Source organism: Protopterus annectens, chromosome 6.part0 (genome assembly GCF_019279795.1).
Source record: "Protopterus annectens isolate FY-2018-M chromosome 6.part0, PAN1.0, whole genome shotgun sequence".
NCBI lineage: Eukaryota > Metazoa > Chordata > Ceratodontiformes > Protopteridae > Protopterus > Protopterus annectens.
This window is the reverse complement of record NC_056737.1, coordinates 298763842-298781457: the sequence shown is the minus strand read 5'-3', so window position 1 is coordinate 298781457 and position 17616 is coordinate 298763842. Positions and strand designations below refer to the sequence as shown.

The 17616-nt window shown below is 37.5% G+C and overlaps 1 protein-coding gene across 1 annotated transcript in view; it reads right to left on the bottom strand.

Moving 5' to 3' along the window:
* The window catches only part of SNW1 (SNW domain containing 1), a 1165034-nt gene extending 1152284 nt beyond the window's left edge, over positions 1 to 12750 (bottom strand). Inside the window, exon 1 of the mRNA XM_044074050.1 lies at positions 12627 to 12750. The gene's annotated coding sequence lies outside the window, so the exon portion shown is untranslated. The remainder of the gene's footprint in view (positions 1 to 12626) is intronic.
* Between the last annotated feature and the right edge of the window lie 4866 nt (positions 12751 to 17616).

Sequence of the window (17616 nt, the reverse complement as noted above, 5' to 3'; positions counted from 1 at the left end):
GTGTGTGTGTGTGTGTGTGTGTGTGTGTGACTGATGATGTGTTGTATATACTAATACTATGCCAATGCCATTTGCTGTAAGCCTGTAACAGTTTTATAATGTGCAAGAGATCAAGACAAGTTCAACAAGCAGTAGAAATAGACAATATGTCTGTCTGGTACATGATAATTCATAATTTAATTTAGCAGCAGCAGCAGCAGCAGCAGCAGCAAAAAAACATTCACATAGTCTGCACTGCATTGTTGTAGTGGGCATTAAAACGTCATGGCTTTGGTTTGGATTAATAATTCGCTGAATATTTAGAAGTGGGGATGAAGGAGCAATAACTACAGTTAGTGGCTGATCAGAAGGATTTAGAAGCACAATGACTTGGACTGGAGTAATTAGCTTCAAGTACAACCTCAGTAGCTGTAGTCATTTAATTCCTGGATTTGTTCACTTAAAAAGTTAATAATAATAAAAGTGTCCCTGGTTGTCCCTGATTTCTTCTGGATTTGTCCCAGATTCTGTTGAAATTTGTCCCTGATTTGTCCCTGATTGGTTGAGAGCTATGGTGGGGGTGAGTCATATAAAATTGCTTTTTATAATGATTATTTTATATTCTATTCTCATAACTGGATATACTGGATTTGGTCTGTCTGCTTAGGTGAAATTGTTGCCAGGAAAGCTCAGATGACTCAAGAACTCATAGTAAATCCTGTTTCAGACTTGCAGCACTTCTATCTGATGCTCGCTGCACCATCATTCTGAAGGTTTTCAAGCTAAGACTGAAAAAGCATGCATTATATAGAGCACATACTGAAAAAGGAATAACCATTTACAACAGACTGATTTTATACGTCACTTCCCAGTCTGTTGTAAATGGTTATTCCTTTTTCAGTATGTGCTCTATATAAAAACTCATGCTTTTTCACTTTAGTACTTTATCCCACACATCTAATAACCCCATTTCATCTGAAGTTCTGCATATAGAAAAGTAATCACTTACTGATGCTTTTCATTTCATTTACTTTTTACATTAAACTGATGGCTGTTTTAGGGGAGTGCATTCTCTCTACCATTGTAGACTCCTTCTTTCCTTCAATATGGCTGTTTTCTGTAATGATTTGACAGCATATTACAACCCCCATGGCTTCCACTTCCTTTCCCTAGTCCTGTGAGTGGAAAACTTGGCAGGACACTCGAAAAATGAATTATAACAGAACAGAAGGGAAATTATGATAATAAACCTGTCCATGTGTTTACCTGTATGACATGAAGATGGTTACTGTAAGGAAGTACTGGTGCATATATTACAAGCAGATTTGAAGTTAAGTGTTTTAGAGTCCACTAAAGGTTCTATGTAGAAAAATAAAGTACTTATAATTATTTAATTATTTGGATATTATATTAATTTTACACAATGTACTAAAGTAAAATGCAAAAATGTGTTAATACATTTTAACTGGACAAGTTGTTTATATAAATGGAAATAAAGATGTTAAGGACTAGACTGATATGTGTGTGTGTGTGTGTGTGTGTGTGTGTTTGTGTGTGTGTCTGTGTATATATTTTTGCAGAATATCCAGATTTTCATTAAAGATTGAAGTTTGAAAATAATGACAGATGTTTGAGTTTCTGATTTCATACTAATGCAAGACCTACTACTTTATTAACTTTCTAAGTTTGTAAGAGCAATATTTAAAATGTGTCCTTATTTTTGGGCCTTTGTCCTACTTTTATTTATGGCTTTATCCAGATGTCTTGCTTTGAGGTTGAGAGTATGACAAATGTGTCAGGGCCATCACAGTCAGCCAGAGACATTTCAAATTGTGACATATTTGTTGCACCCCACTCCCCCACGTATTGACTCTGGATGTGTCCAAGCAAGGCAAGGAGCAGTTATGCAGTCTAAGTGTGCAGAATATCCCCCCATCCAAGGTAGACACAAGTACTGCAGTGGCTTTTCATCTGTCCTTGATTTTGCAAAATGTTCTGGTTTTGTGTCATATTTTTATACTGTTGATTTATGCTTCTTCTTATTCAGAAAATGCATGTTGTCGCAGTGCCCTGTTGCTCTGTGTTTAAGTAGCAATGCTTTAATAACCATCAGGTAAGCTTGTCTGAGACTGTAAGATGTAAGTAAGCTTTAACAAGCATACTGTTAAAGAATTACCAACATTGAAAGCCTTTTTGTTGTTACCATGCAGACAATATTTATATAACTAGATAGCATATAAGCCCTAGGTATTGAAATGCATATGACAGTATTTGTAATAAAGGACAGGATTACAGTATTTTCAGAAGCTCATTACATTTGTTGGAGATTGCAGTCATCTTTGCAGGCTTTACCCATAAACTAAACAGAATGTCAATCTGTAATGTGTGGTCCATAATCTGTGCAGTAATCCTTTAAGCAATTTATATTGAGCTTGTTTCTTGTTTGCTGTTCATTTTTTACTTTGATCATGTTTTCCCCATGAAACAAGTAGGTAGTTGTTGTCAGGCAGCAGGTCTTTTTTGGATAAGAAACATTTTTACAAGTGAGGGTATCGTAAGGATTGCTACTTTCAGCATGTTATTTGGTACTTTTATAAAGCTGAATATAAATTATAATTAGAACTGCAGTGCAAGGAGAAGTGGTTTGAGTTGAGTGCTGCTTGTTTTTTATACTTGATTTTGACTGGTATTCCAGTAATGTATTTAAAAAGTAGTTTATTTTTTCATGCCTTGAAACCTCTTTGTTTCCATCTAGATATTAAGTAAGCTGTCATGTAGCCAATGCATTGAAATATTTTTTTTTCTTCTACAATTTATTTTGTCTTGATTGCACTCTCATAATTATGGTTTGGCAGTGGCACCCAGGGCAGCGTATTTAAAGTGCTAGTTTTTGTGTTTTATAGCATAGCCCCACCCCTTTCTAGTTGGCCACACCCTTCCTGTTGGCTCCACCCATTCAGCTGTCTTCTGCAGCCCTCCTTTGATTTGAAGTCACCAACTGCCACTGCAAACAGTACTAAAAATTGCTCTTGTATAAACTTAAGAATAATAGAATAACAGGTCTTGCTTTAGCATGCATTTTTCTGAAGGTTATGACATCTGAAACTCAATGTCTGTCATTTAGTGACTTCATTCCTAAATGATTTGCCAGAAAACCCCAAATTTTATAAGGAACAAACCAAAAAGAAGAAACAAAAATCTATTCATTCTGCAAAAAATCTGGACAGTTGAGAGGTATAGTTCAGCTGGGGCCGTCTATGAGTTTTCTGCCCTTCCCCCTCACAAAATCATGGTCGAATGGAGCCTCCCCCCTGCAGCCATTCCAGTGTCCCATTCCTTGGTTATTTCACCCCATTTACCATAAACACTGTAATGTGCATATTGCTTTACTTCTGCAATGATTTGGATTTCATTTGAAAGTTTTATTTTGCATTTTACATCACAAACTTTAATAGATATCTGCTAAACAAAGCAATGCAGTCTCACAATAAAAACAGACTTAGCATTAAAACTTCTCTGCCCTTGAAACTCACATTAATTGAAACAGCATTGAAACCCACATTCAAAGAAAATACATTTTGCCAGTGGCAGATAAAGATTAACTTTGGGCTGTTTTCAAAATCATAGGCCCCTTGAACACGAAACATACACATGCTCTTTGATACACCTTCCTGATTGTATTAAATTATATTCCTTGTACAATACAGTACAGTTAGAGGGCATTTTAAATGTATTGTTTTGAACATTTTTCCAGTAAACAATGAAACAAAATGCATGCGCAATTAATGACAAAACTGCCCAATTCAGAACATTTCCATCATAAAAGTCTACTCAAACTTATACAGTCTACCAGTATCAGTAAATATACACACTCTGAAGAAGTAAAAGTCATCTAAATAATTCCACATTAAAGAAATCTGTAACTAATGAAGAGGTTGCTGCTAGCAAACAACTTTATATGTCATGGTTTCATCTACAAATAAAGTGCCTGTTGCCCTCTTGAAGAATAAATTGCCAGTGTTGCATTAAACAATGATAAGCTAGTAATATCGCATTAGGGAATGAATGGCAAACTGATAACAGGTTCATAGTTACTAGGTATCTTCGCCAAAAAGGACTGCAGTACCCACCCTCTTTACAACACAGTACAGTATCAGCAATGCATCTTCCTACTGTGGGAGCAGAACCCACAGCCTTCTGAATCAAAAGCAAGTACACTACCTCTTGTGCTATTAACAATGCAAGCAGACTCAGCACTAAACTTTTGTTCCCCTACAGCTCTCAGCTCCTTGTAAAATCTACTCGACACTCAGCTGTATCTCTGAACTTTGCAGTACAAGAAATCCGGAAAAAGCCAACATTTATGGGGGGGGGGGGACAAAAGCCCAAAAACCAGGGACACATTTTAAACATTGCTTGTATACTGTTGGAAAGTTGCTAGAATAAAATTCTGTGTTACCACCATACATTTCACTGCCAAGTCTTGAACCCAGGGGACCCTCTGCAAAACAGTCAGAGCAACATACCACTATGCCAAATCATCTGTTTTGTGGAAGAGAGGAAGACTGAAACTTAAATGGCTACCATTTAGTGAATTCAGTTCTCACCATAGCTGTCAACCTCTTAGCACAAAACATATGAACAAAGACAATAATGGGGGAATACAGTCCCCATACATATTCAGTGAATTCAGTTCTCACCATAGCCCTCAACCTTAGCACAAAAAACCTGGACAAAGCCAATAATGGGGGAATACAGTCCCAAAAATAGGGACAAATTTCAAATATCCATGTTATAAACTTAGAAAATTGCTAGAATAAAAGGTTTTGTGTTACCATGTACTTTCTGAAGAATATGAAATCTGAAATTCAAGTGCCTGTTATTTTTATTTAACATTTGTTAACCAGGAAAGTCTGACTTGGAACAAAACACAATTTTCAGCAGAGCAGGGAGAAACACTCCAGACACATGTTCTTTATAAGATGGGAGGGCATGCAGACTGCACACCAAAGGCACCCCAGCCAAGAATCAAACCAGAGAACCTGTAGCTGTCAGGCAACAATGCTACCAGTGCACCACAGCACTACTGACTTTGCAAGGAAAAACAAACACACAGAAACCACAGATTTTATGAAGAACAGAACAAATATGAGGCAAACATCTGCAATTTTTTTACAAATGGTGATGGGTAGGGAATTCAGGCCCTTTCCACCTGCACCCAAGGTACAGGGTTCAAGCCTAAGTATTCTCTACCCACCACCATGTGTTCTCTCTAGCCACCAGTATATAGCAACTGGGGCATTACACACACAAACACACACACACACACACACACACACACACACACACACACACACACACACACACACTACCTGCAGACCCTGGTAGGTGATCCAGTCTTCTGTTTCATGGCAGCTAATTCCCCCTGAAAACAAGCTCCTCTGTAGTCCTCTTCTGCTGGTTTCTTCCCCTCCTCAGCCCTCGCACGCCAACGGCTGGTTTCTGGTTTGGGCTCCATGAGAATAGGCTGGAGGCTCCAGCCTGCCGATGACGCAGTCTGGTTTCCTTCTCATCTGTGTGGTCATCATTGCACAGACTTCTTGGCTGGCAGGGTGGAGATGCCTTTCTCCTCTATCTGGACTGCCTAACATAGCAGTCTGGAGTTCTGTGAGTACCCAGCAGCTCCAAGCACACATGCGTGGAGTTCCGGGACTCACAATTTTTTTTTTTATTTTCTTGTACAGGTGGGGGAATCTTTCTTTTGTACAGGTGGGGGGATTTTCTTCTGTCTTTAGGTGGGGGGGCTGCAGTCCTATAGCATGAGCCACCCCTGGCAAGTGTGCAAGATCAGCAATCCTCAGGAAGGGGAATATTCCCTTTCCCCAAGGATTGTGTGTTCTTAGAGTTAGTATATATAAGTAGTGAGGGTTTTGGGGGTCACAGCATCTCACATGGGGAAGTGCAAAACAATGTTTTAAAGTTGCATTTGCTGAGGTCCTTCCTCATTGCACGCGTACTAGGTTGTCAAATTTTCAGTTCCACATAGAGTGCCTTACCTTTAGAATGTTGATGTATGTGTTAGTCAACCAAATGAAGATAAATAATATATATAGGTGTGTGTGTGTGTGTGTGTGTGTGTGTGTGTGTGTGTGTGTGTGTGTGTGTGTGTGTGTGTGTGTGTGTGTGTGTGCTTTTGAAATCTGTTTCAAAATGTTTTTCTTTTTGTAAGGAGGAAGTTCACTGAATGCGAGTCTATCACCATGGTCACTCATGCCAAATCCATAAAATTCTTATTCTCAAGAAAAATCTTTACAGAATTTATCCTACTCCTTATGGTCTTTGTAGAAAAGGAAATGTATATCTGACAGGAACTTACTTTGTATTGTTCATGTAAACATAAAACACAGGAAGTATGGGTACCCTTATAAGGAATCTGTGTACTGCAAGAGCATTTACCTTTCCTGTGAAAAAGCTAAAGGAATGTTCCCAATGGGGATACTTATCTCCTCTAAACTGTAGCTGAAGCAAACTGCCAATACTCATGACAATAAGCTGATGAAAAGCTGAAGAAAACTTCAATGCAGTCTCATGGAAGAAATATTCTAATTGGGCTGGTTTGGGGTCACCCTTCAAGTAGTATCTGCTTTGGTATGCTTTACCTTTCATTCAATTTCATATCTGACCTGGCCACACTATAGCACTGCCAGACTACCAAATATGGCTTTGGAGACATTTTCTTATAGGAAAACAGTGACCACATTCATGCATAAATAATTAAATTCAATGTAGCATTTACATGTCCTGCAGTAATACCAAATAAAACAGACACCATTGTTTAACATATCCATTGATAGCCACTCACCTACTAAAGGCTTCATGCAGGCTCCATGCTACAGGAGATTTAGCCTGAACTGTGAGCACATTGCTGTGCACTCAATTACACAACCTTTTATATAAAATCACTTTAATATTTTTATTTTCAATGTCAAATGAGCACAGTTAAGGGAGTAGATCGCATTAAACATTTTTTCCTCATCAGCAACATTGCCTTTATTTTTTTTTTACCTTTTTCTTTTCTCCCCTTGTCTTTTTCTGCAGTAATGTGGAATTGTCAGTGCTGATACATGCAAAACTGGTAGTCTGTGTAAAGTTACTCTACATGTTTAATCTGAAACAATGAATATGTATTACCTGAAGTCTCTGTAAATGGCTGCTTGGATTAGGTTGAGAAGGGTCCTTGAACCAGCCCATTAACCCAATCAATAAAATAATTAAATAAATAAATGAATAAACAAGACAAATAAATAACTAAATGGCCTGGGGCTGGAGGAGGTAGCAGGACAGGAGAAGGGGATAAGAATGAGCAGCTAATGCCAGCTTGACTATCCTGAGGGGAAGGAATGCTATGTTGCCTTCAGGGAAGCAAAGGCGAGAAATACACAATGTAGCAGATAGATCATGGGTATATTCACACAACCGGCTACAAGGTAATGTGCTGTATACAGCATTTTGATTGTTTTTGAAAAATGTACAGCTTTGTAAGAATGCAGTTGCTGGAAAGAAGTGATGAACTGCCAGCAGAGGGATCATGTAGAACAGGGGAATAAGCATCTACCCTTCATGGGTGCCTGGATAATGGCCCATCACAGATCAGCTCTTGCTTCAACATGTGATAGATGTAAAGGGAATAGATGAGTGATCAGATGTGGTTGATGGACTGTAGATAAGAGGTCAAAAACAGCTAGGAAAACAAATTTAATGAAGACATCATAGCAAAAATATGTGTAGATAGTATTTATCCAATGCATCAAATCTTCTAAAAAAACATAATTTCACAATGGATGGATGGATAGAAAAGGAAATATAATCTGCCCATCTTTCTGTCCATCTCCACAACCTCAAATTCATACATAACTCTCTCCCTCCAACCCACTCTCCAACTATCCATCCAGCCATCCATCCATGTCCAACCATCATCCATCCTGACATCCAGCCATACACACACGCACACACACAGACTCACACACACACACACACACACAGACACACACACACACACACACACACACACACACACACGCACACATGTGCACTTCCAATCCTTAAACTGTTTAAACCTATGTTTAGCTATTGGTTTTTATCCCTGATGAGTAGCATACTGCAATGGAGATGCCCCTCCATAAGGATGACCTTACAAATAACCTAGGTAATTTCAGACTTATCAGTGTTACAAGCCTCATTTGCAAAGCAATGAAACATATTATAAACTGATCTCATAAAGTGCAATAGCAAGCATTTTATTAGACTTGGTCCCCAACAGTTTGGCTTAATAAGGACAGAGTCTATTGAAGCTGGTAAATTTCTTGAAATGTTTATGGAAGCCGTAGATGATGTTCATCCTCTACACACTCTGTATCGTGATCTGTCCAGGACCTTCAACATCATTCCCTATACTGACATCATACAGAAGCTAACTACATTAAAAATCAATACATGTGATGGATTGCAAACTGGTTGAAAGACAGAACCCATACAGTGTGAGTTATAGGTGCATCATCAGAAAGTATGAAAGTGACCATCTGTGTCCTTCAGAGTTTGGTGCTGCAACCACTCCTTTTTGGCATTTTACTTCTCAGATCTTTCAGCAGAGAGCCAAAACCACTGCCAAATTAATTTTGTAGGCAACTGCAAACTGAAGTTGCTCTTAACTCAACCTTTGACATCAAAACCATTGAGAATAAACTCTCCCTGTTACACTCTTGGTATACTACAAATGGGCTTAAATGAAATGCTAAAAAGTGCAGGATCATCAGTATTGATAGGCAACTCCTCTCCTCATCATAGCACACAGACAACACACAACACACCACTAGAAAATGAAAATGTAGTCAGGGGCCTAGGAACTTTAGTTGATAATGTCCTCACTTTTGACCAACCATCATGTGACAACAGTTTTCAGGAAATTCTTTGATTTAACTCAGCTAATTGCCAAATGAATATCATCAAGGTCTAAATACATAATCAAGCCTTTTTACTCCAGTTCGTCCAGTTATTGAGTGCAATACCCTTTTCAAGATGTATCTCAGAAAACATATCAAGCAGTTAGAACAACCCCAAAGGCTTCTAACCAAAATGATCATAGGCATAAAGTCCCAGTGCTACCAAGAGAGGGTGGACATTCTATTCATTTATTCACTGCCTTACAGACTTTTCAGGGGAGAACTCTTTCTCACCTACTGTGCTATTAGAGACTCAGATGTTCTGAACTTTTATGCCATTTGAGACCCAGATGTTCTGAACTTTTATATCTCTGCATGTCTAATGTCTCTACCAATACTAAAATCAGTGACCTAAAAATTCACGAACAGATAAATAAGACATGGTGGAGGGACAGGTTTACAGCTCAGCATCTCGCAAACTTCTGGAATAAATGTCTCTTCCATGTTAAACAGTGCAATTCACTATCTTTCTTTAAACATAAACTAGATGACTGAGTGGATTGCCACATGTTTACTCTGGGTTTGACTACTATAGCCATCCTGGAGAAAGGAGGTGCAGCACAAAGGAGGGTACTGGCAAAGCATGAGTGGTCTTAAGACTCAGTGGCCTTGGAATACTTATGAAATATTTTCATCCTTCCATCTGTCCATCCATCTGTCTTGCCATGGCACAGCATTATCAGCCACATTTTAATATATATATATATATATATATATATATATATATATATATACACATATATATTTATGTACACACATATATATATATATATATATATATATATATATATATATATATATATATATATGTTAACTGAGCTAATGTAAATACACAATGTATTACTTGCATTTCTTCTTTCTTCACATCCCACTTTCCCTAAAATTGTTTAATTTTCCATTTGCCTTTGGTATCTTAGCCTATACATAGATGTATACATATATATATATATATATATATATATATATATAGAGAGAGAGAGAGAGACAGTATTGTGGTAGAGGAAAACATGGTATTATTTAGACTGCCTGATTCTTGTAGCTAACTCTTAAAAGTTGCCCACTTAAATACACTTACCCCAACTCTTCTCTTACTTCCTTTCCAACCCAGTTATCTTGCTCATTAAACAAAATACTGGAGCTGTGCTGTACTAGCCATAATGGAAGTTAATTCCATTTATTTATCACCCATTCAATAAAAAAATACTTCCTCATTTAAAACCTGAACTTTGTATTTATGATCTGATGACTATCTACTACTCCTTGACTTTATTTCTCAGCTGTATTCTTTCATAAGTCCCTTTGCTTCTCTACAGACCCATAGCATACAGGCTGCCTATTGAAAAGTTGGCACTCAAAATGCCAAGTGCTGACATACCAGAAAAGGAGAAAAGTGAATCTCGAAAATCGCTCTTCTCCTTAAATATGGCACCCTCTGAACTTACATATACCAAGTCTGAGATCTCCACACCTCATCTCAGACTTAGTATATGTAAGTCCATTCTTCTGGTCATTCGGTCTCCATATTTTGGGACCTGATCTAGCAGGTCCTGACATTTCAAACAGTTACTTAGCAATGCATCTCTTTTATATCCGAGTGTCAAATGAGCATAACACCAGGTACCTAAAACCTCGTACTTTATCCCTTCCTACTCCTTAATTATTCTGGCCACCATTTTCTATACCCTCTCTACCAGTTTTATAAATACTTTATCTTTATATACAGCTTCCAAGACTAGACATAGTATTCCAGCCATGATCTAACCAGTGTCGTTTATAATGGTATAATTGACTTCCTATCCCTGGAAACAACTTTCCACTTCACAATGCATCCCAACATTTTTTCCTTTAGCCACTCGCTGTTAAATTGTTCAGTGCCTTATAATTCTTATATATTTTGCTATATTTCCATGTGCAGCACATGTTTTATGGTGTTTACATGTTGTAGTATCACACCATAGGCAGCACGCATTTTATAATATCTAGATTCCATAGTATTAAACAATGCCAGCACATGAATCCTTGAAAGCGAATTGCCAAGGTGCCAGATCACTGTTGCTGAATAAAGAAGAAAAGGTGCTGGTGTAATTTTGTGTTTTTTGACATGATTTATAAACCTTACAAGTCCTGACTTCACTCTGTGGTCAGGACATGTTTTATATTACATAAAAGCACCAATATCATACTAAACACATCATCTACACACACTAATATCACCAAATAGCCAGCATTTGTTTTATAATATCTGAAATGAGCTGTAGTATCACTTCATGGGTGATATATATTTTAGAGTGACTAGAAGCCGTGCTACCACACCGCAGGCACCATACATTTAAATAGTATACAAAAACTTGCTTTTATTTGCCTAATTGTTACTTATGTTGTGAAACACATTAGGTTAATTATAAAGAAATATGCAATGAGGTATTCAATGCAGTCTAATACAGTATATGATGTAAAATATATATATCCTGTACTAGATGTCAAGTGTGAAGCGAACCATTTGTAATAAGTTATAAATGTGGTAGAAAAAGGTTCAGCCTTTGAGTTAATTTTAAGAAAAGTAAACTTCTAAGAAGCTCGTTATATGTTTGAGTACCCATAAATTATAAATGACTGGATATAAGAAACTATGCACTGAAAAGTCTCTTAAAATGTCTTAAGGTTTCCAAGGTTTCTTTGGAAGGAGACTTCTCAAACTCTACTCTAAGGGTCCTAGTTTCCATGGAAACTTTGAAAGCATCAGCAGCACAGCCTTATTATTTATGATTATTTATACATAATTTCTCAGTGTTAAATACATATGTATTATATTTTCAGACTTGATAACCTTTGAAAAGTTCTGTGCATGGTACATGCAAAATAAGACCTGATGCAATATATATAAAATATATTTTGTTTCACACTTATACAATTAGTACAGTTGCCATTTGGGTTTGTGCCTCAGAATGCCTTTAGGTATGCTACAAATGCAATTACTTTTCATCATATGGTAATCTTATAATAATATAATGTACTGCAATACAATTCATCCAAATACCTGTTATATATAACTCTTCATCAAACATTGTATCACTTTTATGAATACGTTATTTATTTTCTTTGTGGAACAATCTTTTTTTATTACTATTATTTTTAATTATCTTAATACCACAAAAGGAAAAAAAGTGCTCTTTTTAAGAATATTTTATCATAAGAAAGGAAATCAACTCAGTGTTTAGGCTACAAGTTAACAGCTTGTTTAGGACATTAATTAAGGGATATACAGATGGATTTGTTTTGGATGTTTACTAATACACAGATGAATGTACATATTCAGGATATTACACATCAAGGAGATTCATTACAGATAAATGTAAACCTGGGGAATAAGGTCTGAGTTGCACAGTAACAGTTCTTATACTCGGTCATAATTAGGCTGTTTGAGTTTCCTGATGTAGTAATACATACCTGAAAAGAAGCTTTGGTTTCTTTTTTTTTTAACCACCTCCAAAATGGAGACAGAGAGACTGACAAAATTATAGCTAAACAATAAAATGAGCAAATAAAAACGATGAGAAGCAAAATAAGGAATACATAGAAGTCACTGTTTTTGCACCCATATTTCACCTGGAATAGTAAGCATGCATCCTTGCACGAAGAAACACTTACCAGTGTGCACTAATTGTAGCTGAATGCCTGCCTTTCTCTGAACTCTGTAATCATGATAATTATAGCACCACTCTGAGACCAGTCCTTTGCTGTAAGTGAAGTATCAAGTCCATAATAGGCTGATTCCGAGTCCTTCTTATGTACAAAGTATTTGTACTTTTAATTTGCAAATTTAGTTCTCTTTTAGTAGCAGAAAGGGAAAATGAGCTCATTGACTAATCAAGTTGCTAATTAGACATGCAAATTCTCATCGACTTCAGCACATCCTAAAACACTGGGCTATATTTAGAGATTACTGAGAATTAGTAATGTCATTTTTTGAAACGGTTCTCTGCAGAGAGTGTGTGTGTGTGTGTGTGTGTGTGTGTGTGTGTGTGTGTGTGTGTGTGTGTGTGTGTGTGTGTGTGTGTGTGTGTGCATACCTGTGAACTTGTGCAGGCACATCTGTGTGGTGGGATAGAAAAGACAGCCAGACATACCTGACTGATGTAACTCTAATTCTTACATCCCAAATTCAAAAATGAAGTCCAGGATAAGACTAGATACCATAGTGTTCATCAATTCCCTTTGCAATAGCAAAGGAGTGTTTTTTCTTCATAGACTCTGTGGTGTGTGTGTGTGTGTTTGTGCATTGAGGACAAAAGTGTCAAGTGAGGAAAAAGTAACAGTTTTTAATGTACTGTCTCTAGATGCCACATAAATGACTTTGCTCCCAGTTGTAGGACTCACCCAGTAAATCAATAAAGAACTCGAGCTGGGATATGCAAATGACTGTGTTAAAAATGAAGGACCTCATCACTGTATTTCCCTTTTTTTACTACATCTTTCTGGTCATCTATGATGCTAAATTCTAATACTGTGTTTACAGCTGTTACTTTAAAATTTTGGAGTTTTTCCTTCCCACAACCTCACTGTACACAGGCCTTTCTCTATAGGGCTTAAATAGTTAACAAAGCATAATACATAAACAATCACGTAAAGAATGAGAAAAACACAGCCTAATACCTTTCTCCACAAGGTAGACTAAAGCACTGGCTAAGTTTAGTTTCAGGGGTGATCTGTACATTCTTTGGAGGCAGAAAGATGAGATCTGGAGGTAGATTACAACTTCCCGGTTTCAGAAAAATGGACTACTTTCAGCATTATTATGCTTTTGGAATAGCAGAGATAACCATGCAATTTGTGCATATCCAAAGTTTACAATATTCCACCTCATTATACAGCAGTTATTTTATTTTTGCTTAAGAGTAAACTGGAAGTACACAGATGGAGAAAAACAGTGATTGCATTTTATATTTCATCTAACAGCCTGTTTTCTCCCTCTCTGTTACTTCAGAATTTTAATCTCAGCTGCATGCAAACTTTCTAACCACTTGGCCACCTATAGTGCAATCTCAGAGTTGGTATATTTACTTAGGGGGTGTGGGAAGTGCAGCCCCCCACATGAGGGGGTGTGAGTGGCGAAGTCCTCCACTTGGGTGGGTTTGATTTTCTTCAATTTCTTTTTAAAGTGTTGGTGGTCATGTGGTTAGTTTCCTAGAGATAAATTATGGTGATCGGGGTGTTTGTTAAAGTAATTTTCCGGCAACATCAACTTGGTGTTTCGTTGTTCGATTAAGTGGGGTTTCGGTAAATAGAAGTAGAGCCACTGCCACACATCAGTCAAAAAACATAAGTGTTTATTTCTTCTGTCTGTTCACACTTATTGGCTTCTGAAAAGGAACCTGTGAGACATTTTGTACATCATTCAAAGGGCTGATTCCACTACTTTAACTTTCTCTTTTCTTTAGTTTTATTGACATGGAGAAATAAAGCCCTCATTATCACCCAGATAAACTGAGGTTGATTAGAAGCACTGACACTGAAAGAATTGGCTGGGGAAGAAAGAGAAAGGATGAGGTATGGTTTTCTCTAGGGAGATAGAGAGGATCAGGTAGTGCATGCTCAATGTGTGGACTTCATGTAGAATCACCAATGGAGACTGCAGATCACCAGGGATGTTTGCTTTTTAAGGGGTAGTGCTGTTGAGGGAATGCTTATTGCAAATGCAGGAGACAAAGTCCTTACTTATACCCATTGTGTAATATCTCTCATGGACATCAAGCTTACACAGGGGAAATATTTACAGTCTCTCAATCCCGAGAGCAAGGCAATAGCAGTGTTCCCACTCTCACTCCACCTGGAGAAATGAATGGGCAATTTGGTGAGCAGGAGAGAAACCCAATGGTCTCAATTCATTAAGCAACAAAACTGTATCTGTTGTGTTACTTTGCATTTTTTCCTTACAGCACCCACTTGCCACTGTTTAACATTAAAGACATTAAAATATCCACAACTATCCAGTGCTTTGCACTGTATTCATAACTACTCCTGACTTACAAAACTATGCATAAAATCATTGACCACCACCTCATCCAACAAGAGGTCTTCTATCTTTTAAGTACCTATCTTTCCAAATCCTGAAATCTAATAACCAGAACAGTGACTTGATGTACATATACCTCATCAGAAGAATATGGAAAAAACAGTTTGAAGCATCCAAAATTGCAGTTCACTGTCTAACTTCAAACTTCTAATCAAGTCTCACTTGTTGACCTCTGAAACCTTTCAATGTGGCTTTACCTGAATTCCAGCTTATCAAATTCAATTCTTCCTTGTAAAAATTTAAAGAAACTTTACACTCCAGTTGATATCATTACATTATCACCAATCTCATTCATCCCTCTTTTCTCTACTCTCACTCTCACTTAACTTCTGTTTCAAGTATTGTCATTTTCTGTTCATCCTCCAATATCCTCTCTCCAACCATATTCCACATCCTTTCCTTTTTTTCTAGCCAACTACTATCATCCTCACAATATTTAGCAATCGTTTAATTTTTCCATACTTCCCACTCTACTACATTATTCTTCAAGGCTTATTATGCTACACTTTTAAGTTATTTCTCTACAAAAAATGTCTACTGAATTCCTTAAATAAATTAATTCAACCAAAAGCACATCGTCTGTCACCTTCTCATTTTCCTTTCCTTCTTCTCATTCTTGTACACCACTTTCTTCTGATAACACTTCTTCATTCTATTCCAGTCACCACCCACTTATTGCACCAAATTTCCATCACAGTACTACCTTTCATATACATTTTTCCTCATGTAGCAATACTATAATTTTGTATATGTTTTCTGAAATGCTGCTCATGGAAATATTGTGTATAGCTCTGTACTTAACAAATTTTAGTTTTCAGTTGTCTTCTTCTGAACATCCCTAAAAAATTCCTACTGCAGCCAGAGTCCAGAGGGATGGATGAATGAAGCCCTGATTATAGCCCATAAGATCATTAGCAGCACAGGTGTGTGAGGTACTGGCCAGGAGAGGATGAATTTGAGGAGCTGACGTCAGCTCACTCATCCTCAGGAGAAGGAAGAGAGACAGCTTGACCAATAGCACTGGTGACACCAAGCAGTGGCATGGTGTATTGCCCTCTTTCAGTGACCATACTGGCATGTGCTGCATCAGATAGGGACTTCCCCAATGAGCTGGGGAACAGAAGATGCGTTTGGCAGCAAGTACACCCTACTTTCCCTAACCAGGCAACTATAATAAGTTTGTAAGAAACCTAGGGTAGAGAAGGGTAAGTGACAGGATCTGCATCTGCTTCATTACTTCTTACCTTTCTCCAGTACCTGGGTAAGTAAATGAACCATTAAGGCTTCCTGGGCAGGAACAAATGGGCCATAAGGCTCTCACCTAGCCCGGGGAGGCCTGACTGCCATCCCTATGGAACAAGTAGGCTGAATCAAAGCAGGCAATGGAGCTATTGGGCAGGGGTTCCATGGAGGAGGCAGGAGAGAAACTGATGAGAGAGGATAAAAAATACAGATTTATATGACTCTACAATGCATTTACTAATTCTGATTTATCTCCTCACACAGTTACCCAATTGCAGTTACTACTTCATGCATAACTCCTCTGACATGCTTACCTTGTCATGTAAATTTACATCCTCACACTATACTTAGCTCATCATAAATACTTAACTACTCAGACATATTTGCTACTCCATATATACTTGCCTCATTAGCACACATTTAGCTCCTGACACACAATTAACCCTTAACAATATCTTCCTTCACATACTTTGTTACAGTTGCTTATCTCCTCATAAAGCCTTAATTCTTTACATATACTTTTCTTTCTGTACATATTTAACTAGCTTTTGCAGTTTCAGGCAATCCGCTTTGTTGGGCTGAAGAAAATTCCACTTTTCAATGTTTCGGAAATGAAATATACCAATGCTGTCCAGTAAGACTTCCAGTATTCAGGTATTTCAGAAGGTATTCCATATTGATTGCACAAAAAGACATTTCCTTTTTTTCTTGTATTTTGGCCCCACATTTTAAGCAGGTTTTGTGATATGCAAACCTATTGCTAACTTTATTTGCTTAGCAGCATTTAAATAAGGGTGATTATAGCCTTCTCCATTTTGCTATATGCAGTTTATTTCAAGAGCACTACATTCTAACTTATTTGGTACAACTTACAAATAATGGGGCAGAGTACCTTCTTCTATAGCTCCTTATGTGATTGTTATTTATAGCATACAAGTGTAACTCATTTTCATAGGTTGTTTTCAAGAATGCAAAATGAGTCACACCTGATTGCTGTAACCATCACCCACATGCACATTCAACCCTTAGAAAGTACAGTTATGTAGGAACTTATCATAATAATGCTCCATTTCCTCCCACATTGCAAAGACATGCATCTGGAGCATTTCTCCCCGGGCTTCCGCTGAAAATTGGCTTTGTTCCAAGTCAGACTTTCCCAGTTAACAAATGTTAAATAAATAAATAATAGATGTTTGAATAGATCACTGTTGCAGAATTCATTACTAAGGGGATGTATCCTGCCAAGTATATTGTACATCAAGCCAGTCTTCAAAAGCTTAGGCATCTTCCGCTCATGCCGTACATCTGCCCTGTGCATAAGAC